Here is an 8,969-nt window from a genome sequence, read left to right as displayed (position 1 = left end):
ACCTAAAAGTGTTCCCTCTACCCCTTGTTAAGGAGAGACCTAAGGTTGATTTAAATAATGGTGGCTAGGAGAATGGGATGACTCAAACCAGAGATTCAGGTGTGCCTTCCCTATCATAGTTCAGGTGCCTGAAAGGGAGTGGAGCCCATCTTGTATTAACTTTTGTCACTTTTTTCACATTCACTGATCTGTTCTTGTGTAACATCTAGTCAATATTAAGTTTATTTAGTAAATTTTTTCCACTTCAGATATTGTATTTTTCCATTATGATAATAGTTTCATTTCTCCCATTTTAGTTATTAATTTTTTATTGAATCTTAGACATCATGAATATTACATTGCTGGGGGTCTGGATTTTGTTATGATCCTGTAGAATACTGGAGTTTATTCTAGTTGAAAGTTAACTTACTTGTGCATCATCTTGATCATTTCTAGACTTATTTTTAAGTTTTGTTCAAGTGGGTTTAGCATAACCTTTACACTAGTGCTAATTGAGCCCACTACAAATGCATGACCTTTTTTATTCTTCCATAATGCTCCAGGTTTTAAATATGGCCTTTCTAATTTGATTGGTCACATTTAAAATGTCTTCTACCCAATATCAGTTCTAGATACTATTCAGATTATAACTCCCAAGTAGTTTTATCTTGCCTGACCTTATGAAGTTGCACCATATGCTTGTGCAGTTTTGTATTCAGGAAGACTCAAGGGGATACCAAGGAGCTTCTTAGGGCCTTTTCTCTGCATAGCTCCTTCTTCTCTGGTATTCTGTCCCTCAAATTTCAACTGTTTTAACCTCAGTAAACACTAACCTTTGTCTTCTTAACTTAGCAAGTCTACTGTGCTGTGCCTGAGGTTTCTCTCTCTGAGAAAATGGTCTCAAAAGTACATCTGGTAGAAGACTGAAACAATTACAAGACTCACCTAATTTATTTTCTATATCTAAGCTATTACAGTTCTACACTTTTTGTTGCTCAATATTTGACAACAGTTATTTTATATTTTTTGTCCAGTTTTGTAGTTATTTATGCAGAAGGTCAAATCTGCTGCTATTTACTCTGGCATAGCCAGAAGGTCTTCCTTCTGTCACCTTCAGAATTCATTGATCCACAATTTTTATTTACTATCTTCTATATTACCACTTTTGCTAAATCCCAAGTGATATATGGTGGAGAAATAAAATAGAATCCCTGGCTTTAAGAAGCTTATCAATAAGGTAAAGGGAGATTAAACAGGTATGAAGTCACTGTTCACTTTACTGAAAATACCCTCTTTGGTCTGTCTTTGTGCCTGGCTAAACATGTTCATCTATATCAAAGATTATTTTCTACATGAGGATATTCCTTGTGTAGAACCAAGGAAGCTCTACTTTTAACCTAACTATATCTTACACATATTCTGTTTTCACTCTTTAAACACCTTCTTGTATTTCTTTATTTATAAATTTGCCTCTCTTAGTAAACAGTTAAATCATTTAAGACAAGGATCATGACTTTCCTCCAGTGCCTAGAACAGTAACTAGCATGGAGTAGACATGCAAGACAATAAATTCTAGTTAAATTAATAAGTAAATATTTGTATATTAATTAATTAAATTACAATTAAATGCTAGACAGAATGGTACTCACTTTTATGAAATAAAATTAAACAAAACTAGATCATGGAACTTTAAAAAAAATCAATAAAGGCCCTAGTGTGCGGAGGACCAGGGTTCGATTCACGGCCAGGGCACACAGGAGAAGCGCCCATTTGCTTCTCCACCCCTCCGCCGCGCTTTCCTCTCTGTCTCTCTCTTCCCCTCCCGCAGCCAAGGCTCCATTGGAGCAATGATGGCCCAGGCGCTGGAAATGGCTCTGTGGCCTCTGCCTCAGGCGCTAGAAGTGGCTCTGGTCGCAACATGGCGACACCCAGGATGGGCAGAGCATCGCCCCCTGGTGGGCAGAGCGTAGCTCCATGGTGGGCGTGCCGGGTGGATCCCGGTTGGGCGCATGCGGGAGTCTGTCTGACTGTATCTCCCTGTTTCCAGCTTCAGAAAAATGAAAAAAAAATCAATAAAGGCGTTGGAAATAAAATAATGGTGTTGTATGTAGAATGTTGCCTTGCTGTACCCTGCTCAAATTATGACCACATCTTAATCTTTTGAATCTGTGAATATATTACCTTACATGGCAAAAGAGATTTTGTAGATATGATTAAGTTAATGACGTTGAGATGATGTCAAGGTTATCTTGGATTATTAGGGTAGGGCTATGTAATTACAAGGGTAAAGAGAAGCCTCTAGAAGCTGAAAAAAGCAAGAAGATGGACTCCTCTCTACCTACAGCATTTGAAAAAAGCACAATCCTGCCAACACCTCGATTTTAATACAGTGAGACCCCTTTTGGACTTTTGACCTTCAGAACTGTAAGATAGTAAATTTGTGTTGTTTTAAGCTGCCAAGTTTGTTATAATTTGTTATAGCAGCAATAGCAAACTAATAGAATAGAACATAGAGTGGTGGGCTCAATTTGTTTAAGTCTATGAAAGAATCTGAGTTGATGCAAGAAATGGAGACATTTGATGGATATTCATGAGATTATAATAGCAAAGATTGGTAACAGAAATGGACTGCTTTGGGACAAGTAGAAATGAAAACATAAACTGATCCTCAGAAGTCATGCAGAAGTCAGACATTGGCTTTGACAGACTTCAAATGCAAACACACAAACCAGCATTTCTACATCAATAGATTTCACAGAGGGCAAGAGTAAATATTTTACTTAATTCTTTCTTTGTGAGTGTTTTGTAAGTCCATTTACAAAGATAATTTTCCTTGCAGCCAGTCTTCACAAAGAAGTGGGTTCATAGAATATTTATTCATGTACTTCTTCATTCCCTGCCCAGATATTATTGAGCTACTAATATTTTTAATACTGTAAGCATGGTCCCTACCCTCTAGGAAATTAAATCTAGTATAAAAGACAGGTTACTTTAATATAGATATAGTGGTATAGTGGGGCAGGGTTCTTCATTTCTTTAACTTTCTTCATTTCCTCCTTACTTCTAGTGGAGAGAGAGCTTTAGTATAATGATGCACAAAATTCCTGCCATCCAGTACAGTTCAATATTAGCAAGAAACAAAGACAGTTCAATGGTTTTTGTTTTGGGGTTCTTTTTGCTTGTTTGTTTGTTTTTATTGTTTTTTTTTTCTTTTGTGAAAGATACACAGAGAGAGAGAGACAGGGACAAATAGGAACAGACAGACAGGAAGGGAGAGAGATGAGAAGCATTAATTTTTTGTTGCGGCACCTTAGTTTCTCGATTGCTTTCTCATATGTGCCTTGACTGGGGGGCTACAGCAGAGCAAGTGACCCCTTGCTCAAGCCAGTGATCCCGGGCTCAAGCTGGTGATCCTTACTCAAACCAGATGAGCCCACACTCAAGCCAGCGACCTCAAGGTTTTCAAACCTGGGTATTCTGCGTTCAAGTCTGATGCTCTATCCACTGCACCACCACCTGGTCAGGCTGGACAGTTCAATGTTAACACAACTTCCCTAAGCTAAAGGCTTTTGAAGATCCAAACTTTCTTCTAAAAGAGACTATAAGGAATCATTGAATCCATCATTACTTTTTTTCCATAATAAAGAGTCCCTGGCCTTGACCATGCTGAAAGCTTCAGACTATTGAATAGCATTCAAGATGGCACAGGGACAATTTTGGAGAACAGGGAGATCAGGGACTTTCATCAGAAATGGACTTTGATTGTACTAAAAGGAAAACTCATGGGTACCAGTTTCTGGAATCTGATTGTCATTATGATGGGCTACTACTTAGAAATGAGCTGTCCGTGTAAACCATCCTAAGATGTTGTATAATGCAAAATGTGCCAAGTATTAAGAGTGATATAGTTACATAGGGTTCCACTTTGATAGGATCAGAGAAGTACCAAGCATAAATTTCAACCTCCCAAATCACAATCCACTAAGAGCTCAGAACCTGAAATTCTACCACTGATGCCTAATATATTTTTCTTAAACATTCTTTTCACATTATCTATTTGAGAATGCAAGTCTTCTTAGTCTTAAAAAGTTGGTGGAATAATAGGTGAGATTGGTAGTAAGATGGAAGATAGAGTTCTTTGTTCCCATTTGGAAAGGCTCAGCCATTCATCAGTTATAGAGATCTCAGTTCTTACTTCTGATTATGTGGTCTTTGTTCTTCAGAATTCCCTAAACATGAAGCATAATGCACATGAAAAGGTAGCACTTTGAGCTAGATCCTGGACAAAGAAAAGATTGTTGCTCAGGCTTTAGAGAAAGACAACTACCATATGATTTCACTTATTTGTGTAATATAATGAACAAAATAATCTAACAAGCAAAATAGAGATAGACTCATTGATTTAAACCAAGTGGACAGCTGTTAGGAGGGAGCACTGGGTGAAAGGGAGGGTATAGGCATTGATCAAAAGTGTACCAAAAAATAGAGTAAAAACTAATGGACATGAACAATAGTGTGGTTATTTCTGGGGAAGGTAGGGAAGGGGAAAAAGGAAGAGGATAAAGGTATGGGGGTATCAATGGTTATGGACAAAGATAACTTGGGGAGGGTAAACACAAAATACAACATACAAAAGATGGGCTGTGGACTTGTGTACCTGAGGTCTGTATAATTTTGTTAACCACTGCCACCCCAATAAATTAAATTGATTTATTTTAAAATAGAAGAAAATAAATCTAATTTATTGCATAATAGGCCCTGCTATATTAAGTTGTGTAAGATTTTCATTTTGTGTGCCTAAAGCATTGGTTGAGAACCTTTTTGGCTGAGAGAGCCATAAACGCCACATATTTTAAAATGTAATTCCATGAGAGGCATACAATGACCTGTGTATATTATGCATTATCCAATAAAAATTTGGTGTTGTCCCAGAGGACAGCTGTGATTGGCTCCAGCCACCCACAACCATGAACATGAGCAGTAGGAAATGAATGGATTGTAATACATGAGCATGTTTTATATTTTTAACATCATTATTTTTTTGTTAAAGATTTATCTGCGAGCCAGAGGAAGCCATCAAAAGAGCCACATCTGGCTCATGAGCCATAGGTTCCCAACCCCTGGCTTAAAGGAACAGGTCCCTGAATAAAGCTAGCTACTCAGAAAAATTGTGGCTTTTTCTGACATACACAAAATGGTTACATAGAGCAGTTTTCAGTGCCTACCAAGAATGGTTGACTAGATACTGTCACTGGGGACTGCTTTTGGTGCTTCTAGAATGAACTTTATTCATATTTTCCCATCAGACTTTCTTAGAATGTTAATGTTAATCTAGTCCTGCATGCAAATTTCTCTTTCCTTCCTCCTCTTGAGATGCATATCTTGGGTGGTCTCTCTGGTGTGTTGTATGGCTGAACTCCCCTCTGCCCTATCTGTGGGCAGAAGAAGCACAGCAGAATGTAGGGAGCAGCTCACAAATGTCTAGCAGCTGTTACCCTCAGAATTTCCCCCAATCCTTCTTTCTGTTTCCCCCCTTAGTCACTCTCAATCACATTAATCCCAATATAAGAGACTCAGAGCTGAGTTATGTTATTAGGACAGACTGTCAGTTGTCAAAGTTGACATTATCACTTAGTAACCAGGCAGAAGGTAGCTAGCAGCAAAGCAGTGGAACAATAGGAGCAAATTAAAGATAGAAAAATTACTTAAGAAGCTCATGTTGCAGTTCTACTGATCCTAACTCACCTGACTCAGAACATTCTTTTGGGTTAGACACTTTAGGACAGCCTCAGGAACTGTTTAAGAGATTGAGTATCAATGATCCCAGTAAATTCATTTTCTTATTTTGCCATTTCTTTATTTTTCCAAAGAGAACCCAAGAAGTAATATAATATATAGAAAAGAGCATTTGGTTATGGTTTAGGAGACTGGGTTCTAATGCTTACTTGAGCCATTATTGTGTGACCTGAACAAATACCTTTCAATTCTTGGACCTCAGTTTCTATACCTGCAAAATGAGGAGAAGGATAGGCTACATTACTAAGAACCTTGAAAACTCTGACATTCCAAGAAACAAAATTAAGCACAGACCTTTGTTTTATCACTTGAATCTGACCTTGGGTAAGTCACTTAACTTCATTGTATCTAGATTCTCTACCTAAAATATGAGAGACTGGGCTATGTTGTCACTAATTTCTCTGCTAGTCCTGACATTCTATGCAACATTTTCTGAGACCAGAACAGGTGCTGACTATCTATGACAAAGAAAGTCTTAAATATGCATTTTAGGAGCAAAAGTTGTCTCTTACAGCCTAGTGCATGAGTTCACATGTCTGGCATAACTTACTGGTTAGGTCTAATTTTCCAACAGTTGTATTTTTGCTTGTTTGATTTCTTGTTGAGACAAGTGTGCAATACCTTCAGTGAATATAATTAAGCAAACAGCTAGAGATTCTAGAGATTTTAGTTCTCCCTAAAAGAGGAAATACATTTGAATTGGGAACTAAGTCTCAGGTGATGCCTCCTAACAGTATGAGAATCATCCCAGTGAGAAAGTAACAACCACATGGTGGGCATTGAGGAGTGATAAGGTATGAATTTCTCACTGCACAATCTGGTCTCCTTCAGTGTGCTTCTAGCACTTTAATTTAAAATGTTTTCATTCAGCTGTCAGAAGGGAGAGAAATTGGGGGGCTGGGTGAAATAAGTGATTAAGCAAAAAAGAAGAGGAAAAAAACATAAGCCCTGGCCGGTTTGCTTAGTGGTAGAGAGTCGGCCTGGTGTGTGGGAGTCCCAGGTTCGATTTCCAGACAGGGCACACAGGAGAGGCGCCCATCTGCTTCTCCACCCCTCTCCCTCTCCTTCCTCTGTGTCTCTCTCTTCCCCTTCTGCAGCCAAGGCTCCATTGGACCAGCGTTTGCCTGGGCACTGGGGATGGCTCTGTGGCCTCTGCCTCAGGCGCTAGAATGGCTCTGATTGTGGCAGAACAACGCCCCAAGATGGGCAGAGCATCGCCCACTGGTGGACGTGCCGGGTGGATCCCGGTCGGGCGCATGCAGCAGTCTGTCTGACTGCCTCCCCATTTCCAACTTCAAAGAAATACAAAAAACAAAAACAAAACAAAACAAAAAAAACATAAATCGTAGACACAGTCAGCAGCATGGTAATTATGAGAAGGAAAGGGGCTGGGGGCAGACAGGTCGAGTAGAAGAAAGTAAAGAGGGGATAAATGATGACGAAAGGAGACTTGACTTTGAGTAGTGAACACAAAATACAATATACAGATGATGAATTCTAGAATTGTGTACCTGAAACCTATAAAATTTTATTAATCAATGTAATCTTAATAAATTCAATAAAATATATTTTTAAAAATAAAATGTTTTCATTTTATTTAATATTCACAGATTTCATTCATGTTGCAATAAGGTTGATGGCCTAGAGGCTGACAGCAGCCTGCCAAAAAAGCTTGGGTGGCTAAAACAATTTAGAAAATGACCTGAACTTAAATACCTGTAGGCAGAAAAATGTCTTAACTATGAACGATAATCTTCACCATTCCTTTTTGTATTACATCTGGCTGTTTAACTGTGTCCCAGGATATTTTAATGGCAATGATTTATGTGGTTTCTAATCCCTACCTTGTAGATTACTTCTCAGCTGGGAGTTAGGCACTTGAGAAGCTGATGTCCTTCCTGCCTAGGGAGAAAGTTTAAGGTGGGATCATAAAAGTTTAAAGAGATGTAATATATTTCAACACTTTCATTAATTCCAAGATGAGTTTTATTTCCTGGAATAAGCTGCTTATATTGCCTCAAACCATCAATAGGTTTTTTTTTGTTTGTTTGTTTGTTTTGTTTTGTTTTTTCAAAGACAGAGAGAAAGTCAGAGAGAGGGATAGACAGACAGGAACAGAGAGAGATGAGAAGCATCAATTATCTGTTTTTCATTGTGACACCTTAGTTGTTCACTTATTATTTTCTCATGTGCCTTGACCGCAGGCCTTCAGCAGACTGAGTAAACCCTTGCTTGAGCCAGCGACCTTGGGTCCAAGCTGATGAGCTTTTTTTTTTCTCAAGCCAGATGAGCCCGCGCTCAAGCTGGCGACCTCAGGGTCTAACCTGGGTCCTTTGCATCCCAGTCCGACACTCTATCCACTGCACAACTGCCTGGTCAGGCAATCAATAGGGTTTTAATCTATATTGTTTAGGGCTTAAATGTAGAGTTCCTTACTGTGGATGACAGCTGGGTCTGTCTCAGAGGCTCAAGCAGATTCTCCCAAGCAGAGTTGTGGCTGGGGAAAAGGAAGAAAAGTGGCAATGACACCTACCACAGGACTTTTTCCCAGGTCTGACCTTTAGTTTCAAGAGAGGAAGATTGAAAAGAACACTAGAAAATTGTTCCATGTTCTGTATCATTTGAACTTCTATTTAATTTCTCAGAACTTGGAAATATGCCTTTGAAAATGCCTTTTGGATATAAGTATTATAAAGCCAGTAATCACGACCACCATCAGAGCTGTCTGGCTTGTGCAGGTTCACATTTAATTTGGACAGATGGTAATGAAATAGTGGAGCCAAGAATTGGTGGGCCATTACCTTTAATCCTAGCTTGCACCTGGTGGGCGAGAAAATACAGTGGAAAAACACTTCCCTTTCCATTCAGGGCTCCCAAAGCCACTGACTTAACCGAGTTTCCTAGAATCAAAGGCCCCACCAGCCTTATTCACCTTTGTTCCCCATCTCTTTCTTTTTTCACAAACTCTGCACAAACTGGCTTCTCCTTCAGCACTCCGCCATCTTGGCTGCCTCTCCTCTGCAGTGCTGATGGCAGAATCTGAGCGAGAGAGCTCCCAGTCTGCCTTATTTTATAGTGTAGAAAGTAAAGTCTTTAAGCCAATATACAAATAAGGAAGTCTGACACAAAGCCACTTATCTGAGGCATAAATAGGATTCCTCATAAGAGTGCACCACCCCACATCATGCAATAGT

The sequence above is a fragment of the Saccopteryx bilineata genome, chromosome X (genome assembly GCF_036850765.1).
Source record: "Saccopteryx bilineata isolate mSacBil1 chromosome X, mSacBil1_pri_phased_curated, whole genome shotgun sequence".
Classification (NCBI taxonomy): domain Eukaryota; kingdom Metazoa; phylum Chordata; class Mammalia; order Chiroptera; family Emballonuridae; genus Saccopteryx; species Saccopteryx bilineata.
This window is presented reverse-complemented; position numbering follows the sequence as displayed.